General features: G+C 39.7%; 1 protein-coding gene across 1 annotated transcript in view; it reads right to left on the reverse strand.

The window, feature by feature from the left end:
* The window catches only part of LOC137247075 (trypsin-2-like), a 190,444-nt gene that overhangs the window by 135,722 nt on the left and 31,156 nt on the right, over nt 1-23,566 (reverse strand). The gene's annotated exons all lie outside the window — the stretch shown is intronic.

Raw genomic sequence — 23,566 nt, forward strand, 5'->3', positions numbered from 1 at the left:
TGTTTGCTGGGGAACATTCATTCTCGACCATGTGATTCGCGAAGTTAGACTCGGGTATAATGTTTGAATTCCGTATTTTTTTGTTGTAATCTCTAATATGTTCTCTGAACCTCATTCTTATTTGCCGTCCTGTTTGTCCTATGTAACCATGCTGGCATCCGCAGGTAAGCTTGTATACGCCGTGGCTGCTAAACGGATCCTCTGAGTTAATGTTAGTTCTTAGTTTTCGCCCTAGATTGTTCGATGTTTTGAATGCTGTGTTAATGTTGTATTTTTTAAAGAAGTTTGCCAATTTATATGTTGCTTTTCCAGTATATGTCATAGTCGTCCAGCTATTATTTTCCTTTTCATTTTTTCTTTTTGGTTCTCCATTTGTCCTTCTGAGCTTATCTACTAGTGCTTTTTTATATCCGTTGTTTGCAGCGATATTATATATGACCTCAAGTTCTTTCTTATATGCCTCTTGTGTAAGAGGTGTTCTTTCAAGTCTATGTACCAAGTGCCTTAATGCTGCATTTTTATGATGTTGAGGGTGATTTGAGGTATTGTGTATTATTGTGTCGGTGGCCGTTGACTTTCTGTATATGTCATAGTTAAATCTTTTGGCTTCTTTATCAATATTTATCGTGAGGTCTAGATAGTTGATTCCTCCGTCTTTTTCGGTTTCCATTGTAAATTTTATATTGCCGTGCTGTTTGTTGAGGTACTCCAGTACGAGCTCTTCGTTATTAGTAGTTAAAACGCATATTATGTCATCCACGTATCTAGCATAAAATGACACGCCTAATTTGGACTTCAGCTCCTGTATGTACTTTTCTTCCAGATTTTGCATGAACACTTCCATAAGAATTGCTGATGTGGGGCTTCCCATTCCAAGACCGTTTGTTTGTCTATATATTTTATTGTTGAATTTAAAATAGTTTTGACGTAAAGTGGTTCTTAGCGTATTTGTGATTTGCATACTTTTCACTTTGTTTTTTGTGTTATGAACTATTGTTGAGCTAACTATGTCCAAAGTCTCCGATAGTGGTATAGATGGGTATAAATCTTTTATGTCAAAAGATACCAATTTGCTGTTTCTTGTTAGCTCTACGGTCTCGAGTCTCTCTATTAGTTCTGTTGTGTTAGCTATAGCATATTCGTTCCTTAGCTCCAGAGTATCTATCAATATCGTTTTTAAATATTTGGACAGTTTGTAACATGGTGCCGATTTGAAATTAATGATGGGCCTCATTGGCGTGTCCGGCTTGTGGATTTTTGGTAGCGCAACCAGTGGAGGAGCCGAAGGGTTCATTTGGACCAATCTATGTGCCATGTTAGAATCTACTATATTTGTTGCATTTTTTATAGCAACTTTGATTTGTTTTTGGTATTCATCTGTGGGATCCTCTCTCATTCTACGACATTTCATTTCCTCTATGAGATCCTCGGTTTTGGATATATATTGCTCTTTTTCGATTAGCACAGTGGTGTTTCCTTTGTCCGCTTTCGTTGTGACAATATTGTTTTTTCTTGTTGTCACAACGAAAGCGGACAAAGGAAACACCACTGTGCTAATCGAAAAAGAGCAATATATATCCAAAACCGAGGATCTCATAGAGGAAATGAAATGTCGTAGAATGAGAGAGGATCCCACAGATGAATACCAAAAACAAATCAAAGTTGCTATAAAGAATGCAACAAATATAGTAGATTCTATCATGGCACATAGATTGGTCCAAATGAACCCTTCGGCTCCTCCACTGGTTGCGCTACCAAAAACCACAAGCCGGACACGCCAATGAGGCCCATCATTAATTTTAAATCGGCACCATGTTACAAACTGTCCAAATATTTAAAAACGATATTGATAGACACTCTGGAGCTAAGGAACGAATATGCAATAGCTAACACAACAGAACTAATAGAGAGACTCGAGACCGTAGAGCTAACAAGAAACAGCAAATTGGTATCTTTTGACATAAAAGATCTATACCCATCTATACCATTATCGGAGACTTTGGACATAGTTAGCTCAACAATAGTTCATAACACAAAAAACAAAGTGAAAAGTATGCAAATCACAAATACGCTAAGAACCACTTTACGTCAAAACTATTTTAAATTCAACGATAAAATATATAGACAAACAAACGGTCTTGGAATGGGAAGCCCCACATCAGCAATTCTTATGGAAGTGTTCATGCAAAATCTGGAAGAAAAGTACATACAGGAGCTGAAGTCCAAATTAGGCGTGTCATTTTATGCTAGATACGTGGATGACATAATATGCGTTTTAACTACTAATAACGAAGAGCTCGTACTGGAGTACCTCAACAAACAGCACGGCAATATAAAATTTACAATGGAAACCGAAAAAGACGGAGGAATCAACTATCTAGACCTCACGATAAATATTGATAAAGAAGCCAAAAGATTTAACTATGACATATACAGAAAGTCAACGGCCACCGACACAATAATACACAATACCTCAAATCACCCTCAACATCATAAAAATGCAGCATTAAGGCACTTGGTACATAGACTTGAAAGAACACCTCTTACACAAGAGGCATATAAGAAAGAACTTGAGGTCATATATAATATCGCTGCAAACAACGGATATAAAAAAGCACTAGTAGATAAGCTCAGAAGGACAAATGGAGAACCAAAAAGAAATAATGAAAAGGAAAATAATAGCTGGACGACTATGACATATACTGGAAAAGCAACATATAAATTGGCAAACTTCTTTAAAAAATACAACATTAACACAGCATTCAAAACATCGAACAATCTAGGGCGAAAACTAAGAACTAACATTAACTCAGAGGATCCGTTTAGCAGCCACGGCGTATACAAGCTTACCTGCGGATGCCAGCATGGTTACATAGGACAAACAGGACGGCAAATAAGAATGAGGTTCAGAGAACATATTAGAGATTACAACAAAAAAATACGGAATTCAAACATTATACCCGAGTCTAACTTCGCGAATCACATGGTCGAGAATGAATGTTCCCCAGCAAACATCAATAAAACAGTTAGGGTTCTTCACATACAAGAAAAGGGCCGACGTCTCAACGTACTCGAAAACATGGAAATCTACAAACAGAAAACATTCGACGGCAGAATAATAAACGAACAGATAAACACAATTTCTGACACAATATTCGAGCCTTTAAAACTTGTTTACAGGAAACGACTTAATAACACAGGTACATCAGACAAACACACAACAACAAATAAACACAAAACAATTAACACACCAAAACAAAAAACCGACAAAGAAGGTCAAACGACTAAAATCACAGATTTCTACCTACCCCAGTCAGCCACACAAATCGATTAGTAAAACCACCCTCGGTTCTGAACAAACACACAGCACATACACATAACTAAATATACACAAGCATCAATTTGACAATACCTGCTCATATACCTACGAACTATAAATACAGGACAAATGACAACAACAGATCAGAACGAAAATCGACACTGATGATGGCACAACGCCGAAACCGGTTTGTCTCAAAACCAAATTTGACAAGGGATGACGGAAAATCGTTCCAATATACATCATTTATCCACCCAGTCGGAAAATCAACCAAACAAGATAAGTCATTTAACTTTCACTTTAACTTTAACTTTAACTTTATTTTTATACTCAGTTGAGCAGAGCTCACAGAGTATATTAAGTTTGATCGGATAACGGTTGGTTGTACATATATAAAGGAATCGAGATAGATATAGACTTCCATATATCAAAATAATCAGGATCGAAAAAAAATTTGATTGAGCCATGTCCGTCCATCCGTCCGTTAACACGATAACTTGAGTAAATTTTGAGGTATCTTGATGAAATTTGGTATGTAGGTTCCTGAGCACTCATCTCAGATCACTATTTAAAATGAACGATATCGGACTATAACCACGCCCACTTTTTCGATATCGAAAATTTCGAAAAACCGAAAAAGTGCGATAATTCATTACAAAAGACAGCTAAAGCGACGAAACTTGGTAGATGAGTTGAACTTGTGACGCGGAATAGAAAACTAGTAAAATTTTGGACAACGGGCGTGGAACCGCCCACTTTTAAAAGAAGGTAATTTAAAACTTTTGCAAGCTGTAATTTGGCAGTCGTTGAAGATATCATGATGAAATTTGGCAGGAACGTTACTCCTATTACTATATGAACGCTTAATAAAAATTAGCAAAATCGGAGAAGGACCACGCCCACTTAAAAAAAAAAAATTTTTTTAAAGTAAAATTTTAACAAAAAATTTAATATCTTTACAGTATATAAGTAAATTATGTCAACATTCAACTCCAGCAATGATATGGTGCAACAAAATACAAAAATAAAAGAAAATTTCAAAATGGGCGTGGCTCCGCCCTTTTTCATTTAATTTGTCTAGGATACTTTTAACGCCATAAGTCGAACAAAAATTAACCAATCCTTTTGAAATTTGGTAGGGGCATAGATTTGATGACATTAACTGTTTTCTGTGAAAATGGGCGAAATCGGTTGATGCCACGCCCAGTTTTTATACACAGTCGTCTGTCCTTCCGCATGGCCGTTAACACGATAACTTGAACAAAAATCGACATATCTTTAATGAACTTAGTTCACGTGCTTACTTGAACTCACTTTATCTTGGTATGAAAAATGAACGAAATCCGACTATGACCACGCCCACTTTTTCGATATCGAAAATTACTAAAAATGAAAAAATGCCATAATTCTATACCAAATACGAAAAAAGGGATGAAACATGGTAAGCTTATTGGATTGTTTAATTGACGCGAAATATAACTTTAGAAAAAACTTTATAAAATGGTTGTGACACCTACCATATTAAGTAAAAGAAAAGTAAAAAGTTCTGCAGGGCGAAATAAAAAACCCTTAAAATCTTGGCAGGTATTACATATATAAATAAATTAGCGTTATCCAACAGATGATGTTCTGGGTAAAATACTCTTTAATGCCTTTCATTTGATACACATTCCAGGGTTTCCCTCGGTTCATTTTTCTACATGGTTATTTTCCCTTATGTTGTCACCATAGCTCTCAACTGAGTATGTAATGTTCGGTTACACCCGAACTTAACCTTCCTTACTTGTTCTGCCTAGCTTTTATTTTTTCGGCTTCCTTTCTCGTTTCGTTTTAACCTTCGCCTTCTCTTTCCTCTTTCCTTCACCTTCCTTTCCTCTTGCTCCTTCTAGTTCATCTGCTTCTTCTCTTCCTTCTGTTTTTATCTTCTTCCCTTTTTTGCCTTCTCCTTTTCCTGTTCCTTCACCTGCTGTTTGCCTTCCTTTTCTTACTCCTTCTCCCTCTCAGTATTTCTTTCTCCTCCATCTTCTCCTAGTGCTGGTACTTGAGGTTACAGGCTTGGTTCGGTTTTGGAATCAATTGCTGCTCTTTATAGTGGGGCAATTCGGTGCTCCGCTCAAACCATTTGGTTTGATGAACGTACTGCTGATATCTTTTGCGGAGCATTTAGCAACTTCCTGAAACTCCGACAATGGGCGTTTTCACACTAACCGACACGGTACCGACACGACACCGACAACGACAACAGTGGGAACACAAATTCATATAATTATATGGGCACGCTTTCACACTTGCCGACCCGAAAGCTTTATGCCGTTGTCGGCAACGACATGTCGGCGGGAAGCAAGCATTCCATTCGTGTCGTCGTCGACAAGCTGTTTTTATACTCAGTTGAGCAGAGCTCACAGAGTATATTAACTTTGATTGGATAACGGTTGGTTGTACAGGTATAAAAGAATCGAGATAGACATAGACTTCCATATATCAAAATCATCAGGATCGAAAAAAAATTTGATTGAGCCATGTCCGTCCGTCCGTCCGTCCGTCTGACCGTTAACACGATAACTTGAGTAAATTTTGAGATATCCTGATGAAATTTGGTACGTAGGTTCCTGAGCACTCATCTCAGATCGCTATTTAAAATGAACAATATCGGACTATAACCACGCCCACTTTTTCGATATCGAAAATTTCGAAAAACGGAAAAAGTGCGATAATTCATTACCAAAGACGGATAAAGCAATGAAACTTGGTAGGTGAGTTGAGCTTATGACGCAGAATAGAAAATGAGTAAAATTTTGGACAATGGGGTGGCACCGCTCACTTTTAAAAGAAGGTAATTTAAAAGTTTTGCAAGCTGTAATTTGGCAGTCGTTGAAGATATCATCATGAAATTTGGCAGGAACGTTACTCCTATTACTATATGTATGCTTAATAAAAATTAGCAAAATCGGAGAACGACCACGCCCACTTTTAAAAAAAATTTTTTTTAAAGTCAAATTTTAACAAAAAATTTAATATCTTTACAGTATATAAGTAAATTATGTCAACATTCAAATCCAGTAATGATATGGTGCAACAAAATGCAAAAATAAAAGAAAATTACAAAATGGGCGTGGCTCCGCGCTTATTCATTTAATTTGTCTAGGATACTTTTAATGCCATAAGTCGAACAAAAATTTACCAATCCTTGTGAAATTTGGTAGGGGCTTAGATTCTGGGACAGTAACTTATTTCTGTGAAAAAGGGCGAAATCGGTTGAATCCACACCCAGTTTTTATACACAGTCGACCGTCTGTCCTTCCGCTCGGCCCTTAACACGATAACTTGAGCAAAAATCGATATATCTTTATTAAACTCAGTTCACATACTTATCTGAACTCACTTTGTACTGGTATAAAAAATGGCCGAAATCCGACTATGACCACGCCCACTTTTTCGATATCGAAAATTAGCAAAAACGAAAAAAATGCCATAATTTGATATCAAATACGAAAAAAGGGATGAAACATGGTATTTGGATTGGTTTATTGACGCAAAATATAACTTTAGAAAAAAACTTTGTAAAATGGGTTTGACACCTACCATATTAATTAGAATGAAATGAAAAAGTTCTGCAGGGCGAAATAAAAAACCCTTGAAATCTTGGCAGGAATACTGTTCGTGGTATTATATATATAAATAAATTAGCGGTATCCAACAGATGATGTTCTGGGTCACCCTGGTCCACATTTTGGTCGATATCTGGAAAACGCCTTCACATATACAACTACCACCTAGAGTCACCCCTGGTCCACCTTTATGGCGATATCCCGAACCCGCGTCCACCTATGGTACTAAGGATCACTCCCTTTTAAAATACTCATTAACACCTTTCATTTGATACCAATATCGTACAAACAAATTCTAGAGTCAACCCTGATCCACCTTTATGGCGATATCCCTAAATGGCGTCCACCTATAGAACTATGGCCCACTCCCTCATAAAATACTCTTTAGAGCCTTTCATTTGATAGGCATGTCATACAAACACATTCCAGGGTTTCCCTCGGTTCATTTTCCTACATGGTTATTTTCCCTTATGTTGTCACCATAGCTCTCAACTGAGTATGTAATGTTCGGTTACACCCGAACTTAACCTTCCTTTCTTGTTAACTTTAACTTTAACTTTAGATTCAACTTTAATTTTAACTTTAACTTTAACTTAACTTAACTTTAACTTTAACTTTAACTTTAACTTTAACTTTAACTTTAACTTTAACTTTAACTTTAACTTTGACCTTAACTTTAACTTTAACTTTAACTTTAACCTTAACTTTAACTTTAACTTTGACTTTCACTTTCAGTTTAACTTTAACTTTGACCTTAGCTTTAACTTTAACTTTAACCTTAACTTTAACTTTAACTTTAATTTTAACTTTAACTTTAACTTTAACTTTCACTTAAACTTTAACTTTGACCTTAACTTTAACTTTAACTTCAACCTTAACTTTAACTTTAACTTTAACTTTAATTTTAACTTTAACTTTAACTTTAACTTTAACTTTAACTTTAACTTTAACTTTATGGAAAATATGCCACAGGATGCGAAGGCTAGCAACTCGCGCGCGCGGCAGGCCTGAGGCTCTAGAAAAGTCGGAAGCGTACAAAGGAGCGAAGAAAGCTCTTAGTGCTGCCATTAAGCAAAGCAAGCTTAAGTGCTGGAAAGCGCTTTGCGAGGAAGTGGATCGAGACCCATGGGGGCAGGGATATAAGATAGTAATGAAGAAGTTCCGTCCGCCAAACCAGCTGATGGACGTGAACCAAATAAGGAACATTGTGGATGGCCTGTTTCCCACCCAACTGCCTAGGGAGGGCGGGTACGTTACCCATGAAGATCGCAACGTGGAACCATTCCAAGAAGAAGAGCTTAAAACTGCCGTGCGAACTATGAAACCTAGGAAAGCATCTGGGCCCGACGGAATACCCGCGGAGGCAATTAGACTAGCTGCAAACGACTGCCCAGAACTTATGTTGCACATGTACAACAAATGTCTCGAAGAAAGAATTTTCTCCACCATATGGAAGACAGCACGACTGGTTCTCATTCCAAAAGGGAAAGGAGATCCCAACTCTCCATCATCCTACCGTCCCCTATGTATGTTGGACACAGCAGGGAAATTGATGGAGAGTCTCCTGAAGCAACGCCTCACCAGAGCGTTACAGGACGCCGGAGGACTGTCGCCCAGACAGCATGGTTTTCGGAGGGGGCACTCTACAATGGATGCCATAGCAGAAGTTATAGGCGCAGTCAAGAAAGCCGAGACAGCGTGCCACAGAGCAAGACCTATAGTGTTGCTGGTCACGCTGGACGTCAAAAACGCTTTTAACTCAGCTAGGTGGGAGGACATGCTTGAGGCACTAGAAAGCACTTTCAAAGTACCGCAATATTTGTTAGAAATTTTAAGGGACTACCTAAGAGAGAGGTATCTAATATATGAAAGTACTCACGGTCAAAAAAAGGTAAAAATAACAGGTGGAGCAGCCCAGGGTTCGGTACTAGGTCCCGATCTCTGGAATATAACTTACGACAGTCTTCTTCGGTTAGACATGCCAGAAAGCACCTTCCTCGTTGCATTTGCAGACGACGTGGCAGCTGTGATAACAGCACCAAGCTGCGAGCTGGCACAGCTAAAATTAAACCAGGTCATGCGTAATGTAAATAGGTGGATGGCTGAGCACGGTCTCCAGTTAGCAACAGCCAAAATGGAGATCGTCATCCTCACAAAGAGACGTATTCCCACTACCAGGAACATGATGGTTGGGGACCAGCCAATAGAAACACTCGCTTCAGCGAAATATCTGGGAGTGAGGTTAGACAGCAAACTCAACTTCTCGGATCACATACGAGGGACCTGCGAAAGAGCTGCGCGCATAATAGCGCAGTTGAGTAGATTAATGGCAAACACAGGTGGCCCAAAACCATGCACAAGGAAGTTGCTTGCATCAGCCTCGGATTCTATACTCTTATATGGTGCAGAAATCTGGGCGGACGCAATGAAATACCGGAAGAACCGAGTCGCCCTCACCTCGGTCCAACGCAGAGGGGCGCTGCGAATATCTTCGGCTTACCGCACGGTCTCAGCTGAAGCTGTCCTGGTCGTTGCGGGAACCATACCGATATATCTTCTCGTTGAGGAAAGAAAAACAATATATGACAACGGATCGCAAGCAAGTAGAGCTGCTGTTGCCATGCAGGCGCGAGAAGAATCGATCCGACGTTGGCAAGATCAGTGGAGCAACAGCATCGTAGGAAAGTGGACTAGGGAACTAATCCCTGAAATTGATCCATGGTTGAAGCGACCGCACGGAGAGGTAGACTTTTACCTGACCCAGTTTCTAACGGGACATGGTTACTTCCGCAAATACCTACACAGAATGGGTAAGGTTGATAGCCCGAGCTGTCTGTACTGTGGGGAAATAGACGATGTACGCCACACCTTCTTCGAATGCAGGCACTTCTCCCATAAGCGAAGGAGGGTAGAAGAGGTACTTGGCGACCTATCCCCGGGCAGTGTCATTAATAACATGACCTGTCGAAGAGACAGATGGGATACGGTCAGCACATATGTGAGGCATATACTTACCAGTAAACGAGAAGACGGATGCCTAGCCCATTAGCGTGAGAGTAGCCATAGAGCTCACGTAGCGCGCACCCGTACCCGAAGTAATGCTAAACGCGGTCCCAGGTACGGGGATTTGCGCGGGCCGTGGGAGGTTAGGTTTTAGTGGGTAGGCCTTCATGGCAGAAGGGAGTCCTACACTCGGAGAGTCTCGCAGTGAGGCTTAAATATCCCGGTCAGTGCATAAAGCATTTCCTCCTTCCACGAAACACAAAAAAAAAAAAAAAAAAAAAAAAAAAAAAAAACTTTAACTTTAACTTTAACTTTAACTTTAACTTTAACTTTAACCTTAACCTTAACTTTAATTTTAACTTTAACTTTAACTTTAACTTAAACTTTAACTTTAACTTTAACTTTAACTTTAACTTTCACTTTAACTTTAACTTTATTTTTAACTTTAACTTTCGCTTTACCTTTAACATTCACTTTAAATTTAACTTTAACTTTAATTTTATGATCCGGGGTGGGCGTGAACTTAGCACCTGCTAACAAGCCAACCTAATGTATACGCACGCAAGTCATTTTCTGTCAAAAATGTCTCATACACATACAACTTTGTATGAGAGCAACTCAAATTGAATTTGCTGCGTGAAAACCTAACTCGATTTCTAATTTTTGTTCTGCGTGACATTTAGATTTGACGTTTGCACACATGCTTTACATTGTCGCAACGCATGCTTATTTGGGTTAGGGCAAAAAACGCCGGTTGTTTGCGTGCGCTAAAAAAACGCAGTGCGGTTTTATTAAGTTGGCTTGTAAGCGACCATATATGTATACGATAAGCGGTAGCACAATGGCTACTTCGTGAAAATCAACGATAGCTCTTTTAGTTTGATTTCGATGGTCGTACGGTGAGTGAGTGTCGCACGCGCGCTTAAAACAGAGTACCAAAGATTGCGTGTGACACATGTTCCCCATTCAAGCATTGAAATCAAACTAAATAAATAATTGATTTTGCTTTCGTGCTCGCTACGCGTTCGTGTTTACTAACACATTCTCAATTTGGTAACCGTGTAAATGTAATGGTGCCCACCGCTGTTTATGATAGAGATCCAATTTTATGTATTTGGCCTGTTGCTAACACCGAACCTTTACGAACCTTTTCGAACCTTTTCGAGCCTTTTCGGATCTTTTTTGACAAATATCCGTTACGGTTTTTTTTTGATTTAGTCGCCAAGCCCGCTATAAAATCTATTCAATAGCTTAAAAATTTACATGCGACTCAGAAGATAACAATCTTAACGAAGGCGAAAAGGACCTCAAGAACTTTAGAGAAAAGGGACAGGTGGAGGACGCGGATGTCACCACGAAGGTGTTAGAAGAAGACCAACAGACAATTGGTGCTGAGATTTGCACAGAGAAACACAAAACACAGCATTTACGACCCGGAAAAAGAAGTCCCGAGAATACCAATCGTAATTTGCTACAAGTGGGAGAGGCTGAAGAGGGCCTTAAACGAAAGCCTTAAACCAAACGGGAAAGAGGAGGACGACGATGTCATGACGAAGGTGGTCGAGGAGGAAAAAAATAGCCGAATGGTGCTGCGAGTTTTACAGATAAACAAAGTAAAGTCGCATCTAGCGAACTCCTTCTAACCCTTAAGGGGGGTTCGTTTGATATGGCGCTGATCCAGGAGTCGTGAATCTCATCGAGAGGAAAAGTTTCTGTACTCAGCGCGCGCGGATTTGGCGGCACGATTTGGCGCAAACGGTAGCAAGGATGCGAGCTGCAGTCATGGTAAGAAAACAGATGTATTCATATATGCTGCCTAATTATAATACTGAGGACCTCGCAGTGGTGATCGTTGAGCAGAAGAATAAACAGGCCTTTATCCTGGTATACTGCTACATGGCCCATTATGCTGAGGTTCCACCGATGGAGTGCAAGAAGCTAGTACAGGACGAAGGGCGCAAAGCACGGTTGGTCATAGACGCGGATGCAAATTCGCACCACAATGAGTGGAGAGGAGGAGATACAAATGAGAGAAGCGAATCTCTATTTTGTTGCATACATACATTGGTCCAACATCCAGCAATGTTCCTGATATTACATTGAGCTCTGAACGTGATATATCAATGTATTATTGCACGGTTCTTGCTAGATCATTCTTCTCCGATAATGCGTATATCAGCTTGAGCACCCCCCTAAAGAGGGAAGAAGAGGGAGGAACGTTTAGAAACCCTAGGTAAACAAACTGAACGAAATTATAGAAACATTTAGAAACAAAACTGGGACAACCCAAAGAGGTTGCCAACGTGGAGCAACTGGAAGAGTCCAATGATTTCCTAACAAGGACGCTTATAAGAGTGCTTGCCCTCTAATACTGTTTTCACACAGACGGCTTATTGAATAATAAAGGCAGTTTTCTACATTAAGTCGCTTATTGAGCTCAATCTTCCCTACAAAATTCGAATCTATAATTATTTCATTAGTAGCTAATCGAATGCCTAATGAAGTCAAATGCACAATGCAACTCTGTTGGCAGCGTTCCGCTTTCGTTTCCGCTTCATAGTTTTTGGTGTGTTCGGTGCTTAAAAATGTCATTTGTCAAAGTAAATGTCATTGTCTACATGGCGGAACAATACAAGGTGGCCGCATCGAACAGCTGGTTATAACCTTTTTTATTTGATTTGATACATCAACTACCGGCGCAGTACGATTTTGACATTTGTCCATCGAATTTACAAGTAAATGGAATTTTTTTATGTTTGTAGGTATGTCACCATGCTGCCACCTATATCGTTCCGCCATGATTGTCTGTCATATAGCATTGTCATTTTATTCGCTTGACATTTCATCCTTCATACTAACCGAGCAGTTACTTCTGTGTGAAAGCAAAAAATTTACGATTTCATTAGAAGCTGAAATGAGATCATTAAGTATCTGTGTGAAAACAGTATAAGAAGACTCAGGACAAAAGCAAAGCCGCCATGGTGAAGCAATGGGCTGAGTTTTATTAGAAGACAGGCAAAAGAAACGTTTAAACTTTATGTATATAAAGGATTGTAGGGGTGTACGCGGAGTTTATCACCCTCTCTTTTTCACTGGATATTTACGGTGATTGTAAACCCTATCCTTTACCATGGAGTTCTTGTTTGGTGGACAGCCACACACACAAAAATTAGAGAGGTTATCCAGGCTATTAATGCCTAGCATTACGGGAGCAATGAAAATAGCCCTGACGACTGCTCTGTATGCCATTCCGCACATTCCACTAGAAGACCTGGTAGCAAAGAATACAGCATTAACAACTCCAACGAGACTCAGTGCCTCGGGGCAGCTTGAGCGCAGACCATACAGTATAGCGTCATCAACTACAGGACGAACATACTCCCTAACTCCCTATCTGCACGTCATGGTTGCTCTTTAAGCCACAATAGAGGTCGATGTTTGGCGCAAAGGTGCTCAAATGGCGGACGAGGCGATACATGTGTACACAGGTGGTTCCAAAGTAGAACCGGGACGGGGAAAGCATACATCTACATTGGGTCCCAGGGCATATGGGAAAATATTGGAATAAAAAAGCGGATGAAATAGCTGAAAATGACGCATCTCATGGAGCTTGCTCCGTAGACGTCCCAATTAGATTGGATGAGATTAAGAGAAAAAGAGAGGTGCACATGGTCGACCATGTTTAGGTTTTATAACCTTAGACTAATGAAGTTGCTTATATCATTAAAGAGAGGACTGTAGACTCACGAGGGATATTCTGACTGGACACTAGTTTCTGGTGTCACATACCTTTAAATTAAGCTCGGTCAGTGATAGCACTGATGTAAGAAGTGCGGGTTGGAGGAGGAAACGATCGAACACGTTATGAGATCCTGCCCTGTGATTGCCAGGCTACAACTCCAGCTATTAGGAGTGATACAGTTGTCAGATCTAGAAGCCGCAAGTGGCGTAGGTCCTGGAAAACTTCTAGTATTTGCAAATAGGCCGGGGTTATTTAATAACATAAGTCCTGGTTTTTGATAGAGTTTTTCAGTTTGGCCATTAAATAAACTTCAGGTAACACTGCGGTCTATGTGAAGTAATCATGGACCGGCCAGTCAATCCTAATCTAAGCCTTATTGAGCACTGCCTTCCATATGTTTTACAGTGCTGAAATTTTGCATAGACAACATAATTGCAGAGTCCCTAGGTCTCTAAAGAACTGCAGATTTTTTAACCACCCTAATATGTATAAGTATTTTCACAGTTGAACTTGTTATTGATACCATGATCGTATATTTAATGATTAAATACGGAAATACACATATCCCACTAATTAAGTTCCATTTGTTCCCAAACTAATTATGTGATCTATTCTGTACTACCATAAAACCAGAGTTGGAACACTGCTCGAAGTTAAATGGGTTAACATAATTAACATCTGGTGTTAAGTATAAGTGAGACGTTAATTTGTTATAGATTTAAGGGTCTGTGCATCTTTCACATATAAATAAAATTTAATGAATACTAGACGATTTTTATAGGAGTTTAGAAATGCAGTGGTACAATGGGTTTAAACTGATATCTGCACAAACAATGCGACTTTAGAATGCCTGCAGATAGTTGATACAGACCTTCAAAAACATAAAGACACAAGGTTGAAGGCGGAAAAATACTTCAACGATGCGACGAGTCGTAAAAATACCCATAAGACGCTACCAGCAGAGAAGGTGGCGACGGCTCTCCATAGCCTGCAATCAACGGCAAAATCCACTGCGTGAGCGCAGTGGCGGGAAATATGTAGGCAAAAACAGCTCAGTCGCGCTGCGAGTCTTACAGATAAACCATTGAGCACAGTAAAGTGGCCACGGAGGATGTCAGGGGAGTTTATTTGATGTAGCTCTGATACACGAGCCATGGTTTTCATTTTGCGGAAAGGTTTCTGTACTCAGCGCGCGGGTGCTACATTTACTATGCAAAGACTGAAATCAGGTTTAAAGCTGCAGTCATGGTGATAAAACAACATGCGAAAAACTAGGGCAACCAACAAAGGTTATCTATCATCGCATAGAGGCTAGAGGAGTGCAGCAACCTGTTATCAAAAGCGCTAACAGCTGCCTACAACATAACTTGTCCTATTAGAAGATTCAAGGAAAAATACAGCCGCCATGACAAAGTAAGGATATGGCTCAGGGCGTTTTACCACTGCTTCTCATGCGCATTTCCCTGCGCTCCCTTTCGGCACGCGTCAATCGCGTCATCACTAGAAATGCCATTTTACTCACCGCAGTCCAATATTGTATGTCTCAGCATACCAAGGAAACCAAATTCCTAATGAAAGGCTTCTCTTCAAAAACTCTCGGTCTAAAAATCTTTCGCTGCGAAATTGAGGGCAATGATATATTACGTGTTCTGAGTTTTCCAATTCGGTTGGACAGTGTGCACAGAAATGATCCTCCTCTATCCTACGCCTATTTAGATACCCTTTGAAACCATTCAATATCTACATGGGGTGGTAGTTTAGTTCACGATGCCTCCGCTCGATCCATTCTAGTACATTCCGAACTAATATGAATGTTCGGCGCCCTTTCCGCGATTCTTGCCACTTAACTAATGTTCGTGGCCTTGCGCTTTTGTTGACATTTTCAAATGGTCGGCCGATTACAATACCATACAGATCGGCCATTTCGAGATAAAACTAGGATTGCGTCGTCGGACACCGATCGATAAACAAATGCTATTCGTATAGCCATGGAAAGCTCTCAGTGCAGATGCCGTTCGGAGTCGGCATAAAACATGTAGATCCCGTCCGGCCAATTCGTAGGGAAAATCAAGAGAGGCGCGACGCAAATTGGAAGAGAAGCTCGGCCTTAAATCTCCTCGTAGGTTATCGCGCCTTACATTTATTTTTATTCATCTCTACCAAAGAGGAGTCCGCTGTCGCTAAAATAAAAAAATAAATAAATCAATGAATGGCGCGATAACCTCCGAAGAGATTTTAAGCAGAGCTTGGTTTCCAATTTGCGTCCTGCTTCTTTTAATTATACCCTGTTGGTTGTACAGGTATAAAAGAATCGAGATAAATATATACTTCCATTTATCAAAATCATCAGTATCAAAAAAAAATTGACTAAGTCAGGTCCGGCCGTCTGTCCGTCAGTTAACACGGTAACTTTGAGGAAATATTGGGATATCTTCACTAAAGTCTTATATGGACTTAGAATAGATTTGTGTTGAAAATGAGCGAAATCGGACGATAACCACGCCCACTTTTTCAATATCGAAAATTTAGAACAAGCTAACCAAGTATTGGTTTTATGACGCAAAACATAAATTCCAAAAAATTTTGAAATATGGGCGTGGCACCACCCAGATTTAGAAGAAGGAAATTTGGAAGTTATAAAAAACCGTTAAAGATTTTACATTTAAATTTGGCAGAGACTCTATTCTTACAAAATTATAAAGACTGAGATGAAGATAACCAAAATCAATTAAAGACCACGCTCACTTTTCCTAAAGGTCTAACCTTAACAAAGTTCGCAATAAATCTATGGTATTTAACAACATTTGACTGATATTCTACATCAGCAGTGGTACGGTACTTAGGCAAAAATTGAAAATGGGCATGACCGTCCCCTTTTTTGTTAGGATTTCCAAAATAATTTTAAGCCATAAGTAGAACAAAAATCTGCTGCTCCGAACGAAATTTGGCATAAACATTTTTTTCATAGCTACAACTGTTTGCTCTGAAAATGAGCGAAATCGCCTGAAAGGCACTCCTGCTTTTTAAACGGTTTTATTTAGGTTGACTTGACGGGGTGTTTGGACAGGCAGCACTTTTTTGTAATTGAAATTTAAGTAACTTCCCGATAAGCTACAAGCTTGAAACGAATATAGTTCAGAACCCGAAGACAATACAATTTGGCTCATATTTGGAACACATAATACATACAAGAATGGAAAGCGGCCTATGAAAAAATCCCCGATAGGTGGCGCAAGGATCGAGATATTCACAAAAATCGTGTTTGTGGTCCGATTTGGCTCATATTTGGAAAACATAATACGTACAAGAATGGAAAGCGACCTATGAAAAAAATCCCCGCTAGGTGGCTCAAGGATGGAGATATTCACAAAAATCGTATTTGTGGTCCGATATGGAACACATAATACGTACAAGAATGGAAAGCGACCTTTGAAAAAAAAAAAATCCCGCTAGATGTCGCAAGGATGGAGATATTCACAAAAAACGTATTTGTGGTCCGATTTGGCTCATATTGGGAACACACAAGACAAACAAGAATAGAAAGCGACCTATGAAAAAAATCGCCGCTAGGTGGCGCAAGGATCGACATATTCAAAAAATCGTATTTGGGGTCCGATTTGGCTCATATTTGGAGCACATAATACAAATGTACATGAATAGAAAGCAGCCTGGGAAAAAATCGCCGCTAGGTGTCACAAGGATCGAGATAATCAAAAACATCGTATTTGTGGCCCGATTTGGTCCATATTTCGAACACATAATACATACATGAATAGAAAGCGACCTATGATGTCCGATTTGGCTCATATTTGGAACAAATATTACATACAGTCCGGTAGAAGTGACATCAGAATATTTTGGAGTTGGAGGAGGGACAAGCATACGTGGCGCAGAGTCGAGTAAAGTCTTTGGAAGTATTATGTATTGAGGACTTAGATTATAAAAAATTGTCAGGAAAAAGCCCTTGCAACAATGAGTCACTAAATGAACTAAATAGAATGAGAAATAATAGGCAATTAAATAAAGACTAAAAACTTGAAAATAAAATAATTAAAAAAAAATTTTAGTTAAACGGTTTTATTGAAAACAATACTTACATGAAGTAATAATAACACTGAAAGCTAGAAAATAATTAGGTAAGTCAGACAATTAAATAAAAGCGTTGGACGCGTAAAATTTCTATTAATAATCATCTTGCTTAAGCATTTACTATCAAAACGTTAGAGGCTTAAATACTAAATTAACTGACTTATATTTGCTAACCATTCACTGTAACTATAATATTATTGCTTTTACCGAAACATGGCTAAAACCCAATGTTTTAAATTCCGAAATTTTTTGCGGTGAGTATCAGACCTATAGAAATGATCGCTTAAATAGGACCGGAGGTGGTGTCTGGCTAGCTGTACATTCTTCAATTCCATCTGAAGGTGTTAATTTAGCCGAAGTTGATTCCATCGAGTTTAAATGCATCCGAATCTTACTAGGCCGGGGTCATATTTACTTAGCCGTTTGCTATATTCCACCATCTTCTGATCTATCAGTGTATATGCACCATATTTCACTGTTACAATCAGTCAATTCGATGATAAAGCCCACGGACTCAATGATTGTTTTAGGCGACTTTAACCTGCCACATATATCTTGGTATCAATGGTATTATCACAATATTGTCCACGTATCATCCAAGATGCATAACAATGACTTTTTGGATGGAATTACTGATCTTTGCCTTAATCAGATCAACTTCTTTCCGAATAAGTATGGGAAGTTCTTAGACTTAGCATTTGTTGACGACATATCTAAATTCTCTATAAATCGGTGTGAACCTCTTGTTTTGCCAGAAGACGTTTACCATCCTTCTCTTGACATAACTTACGAAATCACAAGCAACGAAGTCGGCTGAACTAACAAAACACGTGTCTCTCCCAGATGCTTTGATTTTTCCAAAACTAATTTCAACAATTTAAATAAAGAGCTTTCTGAGATAACGTGGCCTCGATATAAAGAGGAAGTAGAGGGAAACGTTTTACATATTAATAAAACCATTTAGCAAGCCTAAAAGATTCAAAAGCTTTAAAAAATAAGAAATCACGTTTATTCAAGAAAGAGCCAGAAGAGAACCGGTTTACATTCTCATTATGCACAGTACGCTATTTTCCGTCATAAGTATTTTGAACTTAATAAAAAGTGTTATAAAGCTTACATATGTAAAATTAAAAGAAACATTATTTCCCACCCGAAGCCTTTTTATGATTTCGTAAATTCTAAACGCAGAACTAACGGGTTTTCTTCTGCCATGAAGTTTAGAAATAGCATTTCCAGCGACGATCAAGAGATTGCAAACTTCCTCGCTCAATTCTTTCACCTTAATTACTCTGCTGTGGTTGATTCATCACCTACAAATTATTCGTATGAGCTCCATTCTAGTAACTCAATATATGCCCCACATTTGTTGCCTGAAGATGTTCTACTACATCTAAAGACCCTAAAAGAATCCTTCAAATACGGTCCCGATTTGATCCCAACATGTTTTCTTAAAAAATATGCGGAATACATTTACCAGCCCCTTACTGATCTGTTTAACCTCTCTTTAAAAAATGGCATTTTTCCGACGGCTTGGAAGGAATCTCTTCTTATCCCACTCCATAAAAAAGGAAGCAAGTCGTCTATTGAAAACTATCGTGGAATAGCAAAGCTCTCCGCTATCCCTAAGCTTTTCGAAGCAATCGTTACTAATCATCTTACATTTTCGACTTCTACATTGATAGATAGTTTTCAGCATGGCTTTTGTAGAATCAAATCAACCACAACCAATTTGCTTGAATTTACACGTCTTTAATGGGTTTAGAAACAATCATCATACCGACGTTATATACACTGATTTCAGCAAAGCATTCGACAAAGTACGCCACTCATTACTTGTTTATAAACTCGAATTGCTTGGTTTTTAACTTGGCCTAACTCGCTGGATCTCGTCCTATCTTTGCGGTAGAACTCAAAGAGTCATTTTTAAAAATATTTGTTCGAATGTCATCGATGTTCTCTTCGGTGTGCCTCAGGGCAGCCATCTCGGTCCTATTCTGTTTTTGATCTTTATAAACGATGTTTCCACAACTATAAAATATTCTAAAATTTTAATGTATGCCGACGACGTAAAACTTTTTAAGTCATACGCGTCGGTTGAAGAACGTTCTGTACTCCAGGCGGATTTAAATCGTTTAGTTACTTAGTGTAATGCGAATTTTATGCCTCTCAACATAGAAAAATGTAAATCCATGTATTTTTCTCGTGGGAACATACAGCCAGCTTCCTACACAATTAATGGCCAAAATCTGGAAAGCGTTGATATTTTTGTCGACTTGGGAGTTACAATGAATTGCAAACTTAGTTTCAACCCTCATATTAATGCCACAGTCAATAAAAGGAGGAGTTTTAGCATTTGTGAAAAGATGGGCAAAGGAGTTTAGTGATCCTTACGTTACAAAAACCCTTTTTACATCATTGGTGAGGCCGATATTAGAATATGGATCGATAATTTGGAATCCGCGTTATCAAGTTTATGCGGATAGACTAGAATCAATTCAAAAACAGTTTTTACTTTTCGCCTTGAGAAATCTTCAATGGGACTCTCCGTATAATCTTCCTCCTTACACTAATCGATTAAAACTAATAAATCTTCCTACACTTGCAAGTCGTAAAGAAATGCTAGGTGTACTATTTATGGCTAGACTTTTAAATGGATCGATTTCAAGCCCATTTCTTTTGAACGAAGTAAACTTGAATGTTCCATGCCGAGTTTCAAGGCATTATAAACGTATAATTCTTAAACAATGCAGAAGCAATTTCCAACTACACGAACCTTTTCTATGTTTGTGTGAAGATTATAACTCTCACTCGAGAATAATTGATGTTTCGGACTCGCTCTTTGCCATAAAAAAGACGGTTCTATCTTCTCTTTATTAATAAAAAATTATATTTATACTTTTAGTCTATTGTATTTTGTGAATCTATATTTCTCAGCTGATGAGTTTCTCTGTAGCTGAGCGGTTTTTGATCTCGGCGCTTAAGAAGCCACTGCCTCTCAAAGACTCTGTAACAAAAAAATTATAAATAACACATAAATAAGAATTAGGATACATAAAAAACTAAAAAAAAACACAAAAAAAAAAAAAAAAAAGTATGTATGAATTAAAAAAAAAAATCGAATATCACAATGAAAATTGCTTTAGAGCTCTCAGTAACAGCTTTCATTTGATATCCATATTACCCACATATTCTAGGGATATCCAGGTCCACGTTTTGGCCTATATCTCGAGACCCTAGTCACCCAGGGGTAAGAAAATTACTCTCTACTAAAGCACTCATCACTTTCAGCACTTTCGTTTGTTATCCGTATTCTATAAACACATTCTATGAGTACCCGAGTCCACGTTTCGGCATATATCTCGAGACCCTGTACGTTGATCGCAACCAAACCTATGTAATAACCACCGCGTGAGGTACACGCAACTTATGTGAAAGTTTGAACAAAATCGACCGACGCATCTCTTCAAACACCGGCGACCAACTAACACACATTTTAGCCTTTCTTTTTATATATATGGATTTTTATTTTTCAAACTTCACTATAATATTAAAACGAAATGCAGATTTTCGTTGCTTTTGAAATTTGGCTTAAAAATTGCACATGGAACAACTAAAGATTCTCCTGAATTAAAAAATGTCTTAGTACCTCTAAATTGCGGGCCCCCTCAGAAATCCCTGACCCGGGTGAGTCCCCCATTCCCCCCTCCCCCTTTTGACGTGCCTGATTATGTTATCCCACTTAGCTTCGAGCAGTGTTCCAACTCTGGTTTTATTTCAGCATACTATAGATTATGTGATCAGTTTGGAAACAAATAGATCTTAATAAGTGGGGTATGTGTACTTTTCCGTATTTAATCATTAAACATACAATGATAGTATCAAAACAATAGTTCAACTGTGAATACATGTATGTACATTAACGTGGTTCAAAAATCCAATAATGTTTAATATAACAAAAGAATAATCTATGCAAAATCTCAGCACTGTAGAAAATATGGAAGACAGTGCTTAGTGAGGTTTAGTTTTCATAAATTTCTCCTCAGACTCAACTCAACTCTTCACTTCACCCTGGCGGATTTGTCTTTCTCTTGAATCTTCTCAGAAGACAAACTCTGTTGTACGCAGTTGTCAGCGCTTTTGATAAGAGATTGTTGTACTCCTCTAGCCCCTCTACGATGGCAACCTCTTGAGGTTACCGCAGTCTTCCTACCACATATTTCTGGAATTTATTCCAGTCTGTCGTCCTAGGGTTTCTTAAGGTTTCCGCTATCTCTAGTCTCTTCAACCATTAAGCCCGGCACGTTGCGTCTGCGCAACGTTTGCGGCTGCGCATATATTACACAGATTTTAGGAAAGTTTTACGAAAAAACAACTAAAATTTAATAAAAGTGAACTTATTTAAAATGTGTTATATTTATATTTGAATCTAGTAAAAATTTATACACATTTATTTTCGTTTTAAGGGGTTAAGATACTTGGCTTGGATATAATACGTGGTTCCAGGCTCTGGATCAGGGACTGGTATCAGTCTTAGACCGGCCATAGTGACGAATTGTCACACGTGATTGGTTGTCACGTCCTGCACGAGGCGCCCCTGCTTCTACTGATAATGGCGGATCTAGAGAGGACAACTCGATAAAACCCGCACCCCTGAGTGATTGTGCCGAGCTCAGGGGAGGGAGGACCCTGTTAACGGTCAAGATTGGTACTCAACGGTGACGAACTGGATTGTTAGGGACTTGATTTTGACTATGGATAGGAATTGATGACTTTGGGCTGGTAGGTGCAGTATTCTCCCACCTTAGTAGGTCGGGGTGAAACCCTATAGAAATGGCTGGTAGGCTAATGCTGCACCTGCCCACGTCCCGTTAAAACCGAGGCGGGCCTCAAGGTACGTTCCGGCTCCGTCGCCGGTAAGTTGGTGGTGTAGGTGCGGTTGAAGATTTTCCCGCTTTGCGTCCGGTATGGCTCTGAACGCATTACCCAAAAGGTAATGCGTCAACCCTCGCGTGGCCTCCCTGCGCAGCATAGATAACCACGGGACCGTTGAAGGGCGACTACACAATCGGCTCCGGATAGCGGCCTTGAAGGGGGACTTCTTAGAAAACGAACAAAAAGGAGGGTAGGAGTGACGGCGAAGGTCGTCATGGTGCGGAGAGTGCTCCGAAGCAGGTCGCTGCCAGCCGGGAAAGCTTCCGGCGGGTCAAAAGGGCTGATCAGACGGATCAGCGCAGGGGTTTGGTTTCAAACCCCGTAGGTACGGGTAGTTCGGGTAGTGGAGGGGTGTCGAAACCGACACCCAATGCAGGCCCATATGGGGCTGTGACAGGGAAAGGCAGAGGTCCGGCGAATGCGAAGGACCAGCCCAGTACTAGTAAGGAAGCCCTGTCGCGAGGAGCTTTCCCAACGGGAGCCCTGGGGTCGAAGCCTGCCGGGAAAGGTAGGCGATCGATGCCGCGTAGGAAAGCTCTGGGTGATCGGCGCCTAGCTGAGAAGATCCTGGAGCGCTACGGCGGTAGGGATGCAACTCAGATTTCTGAGAAGCATTCCCGGACGCTGGAGTGGGCCAGGAGCGTCGTAGCTTGCGACGACCACACACCGGTGTCGAACGATCCGGGTGAGCAGCAGGGTTTGGGGGCTATGAAACGGCAAAGGTCGGATGAGCGGAATGCCTCAACGACAAAAAGGGCCCGAGGAGGTGGGGACGCAATTTCGTTTAGCGAAATCGCTAAACGAGCGGGCTCCATCACCCTCCGGGTCCTGGATAGGAGTAGGGAGGATGGTGCCATCTCCCGAGAGGAGTGG

Source organism: Eurosta solidaginis, chromosome 3 (genome assembly GCF_040869045.1).
Source record: "Eurosta solidaginis isolate ZX-2024a chromosome 3, ASM4086904v1, whole genome shotgun sequence".
In the NCBI taxonomy this organism is placed as follows: domain Eukaryota; kingdom Metazoa; phylum Arthropoda; class Insecta; order Diptera; family Tephritidae; genus Eurosta; species Eurosta solidaginis.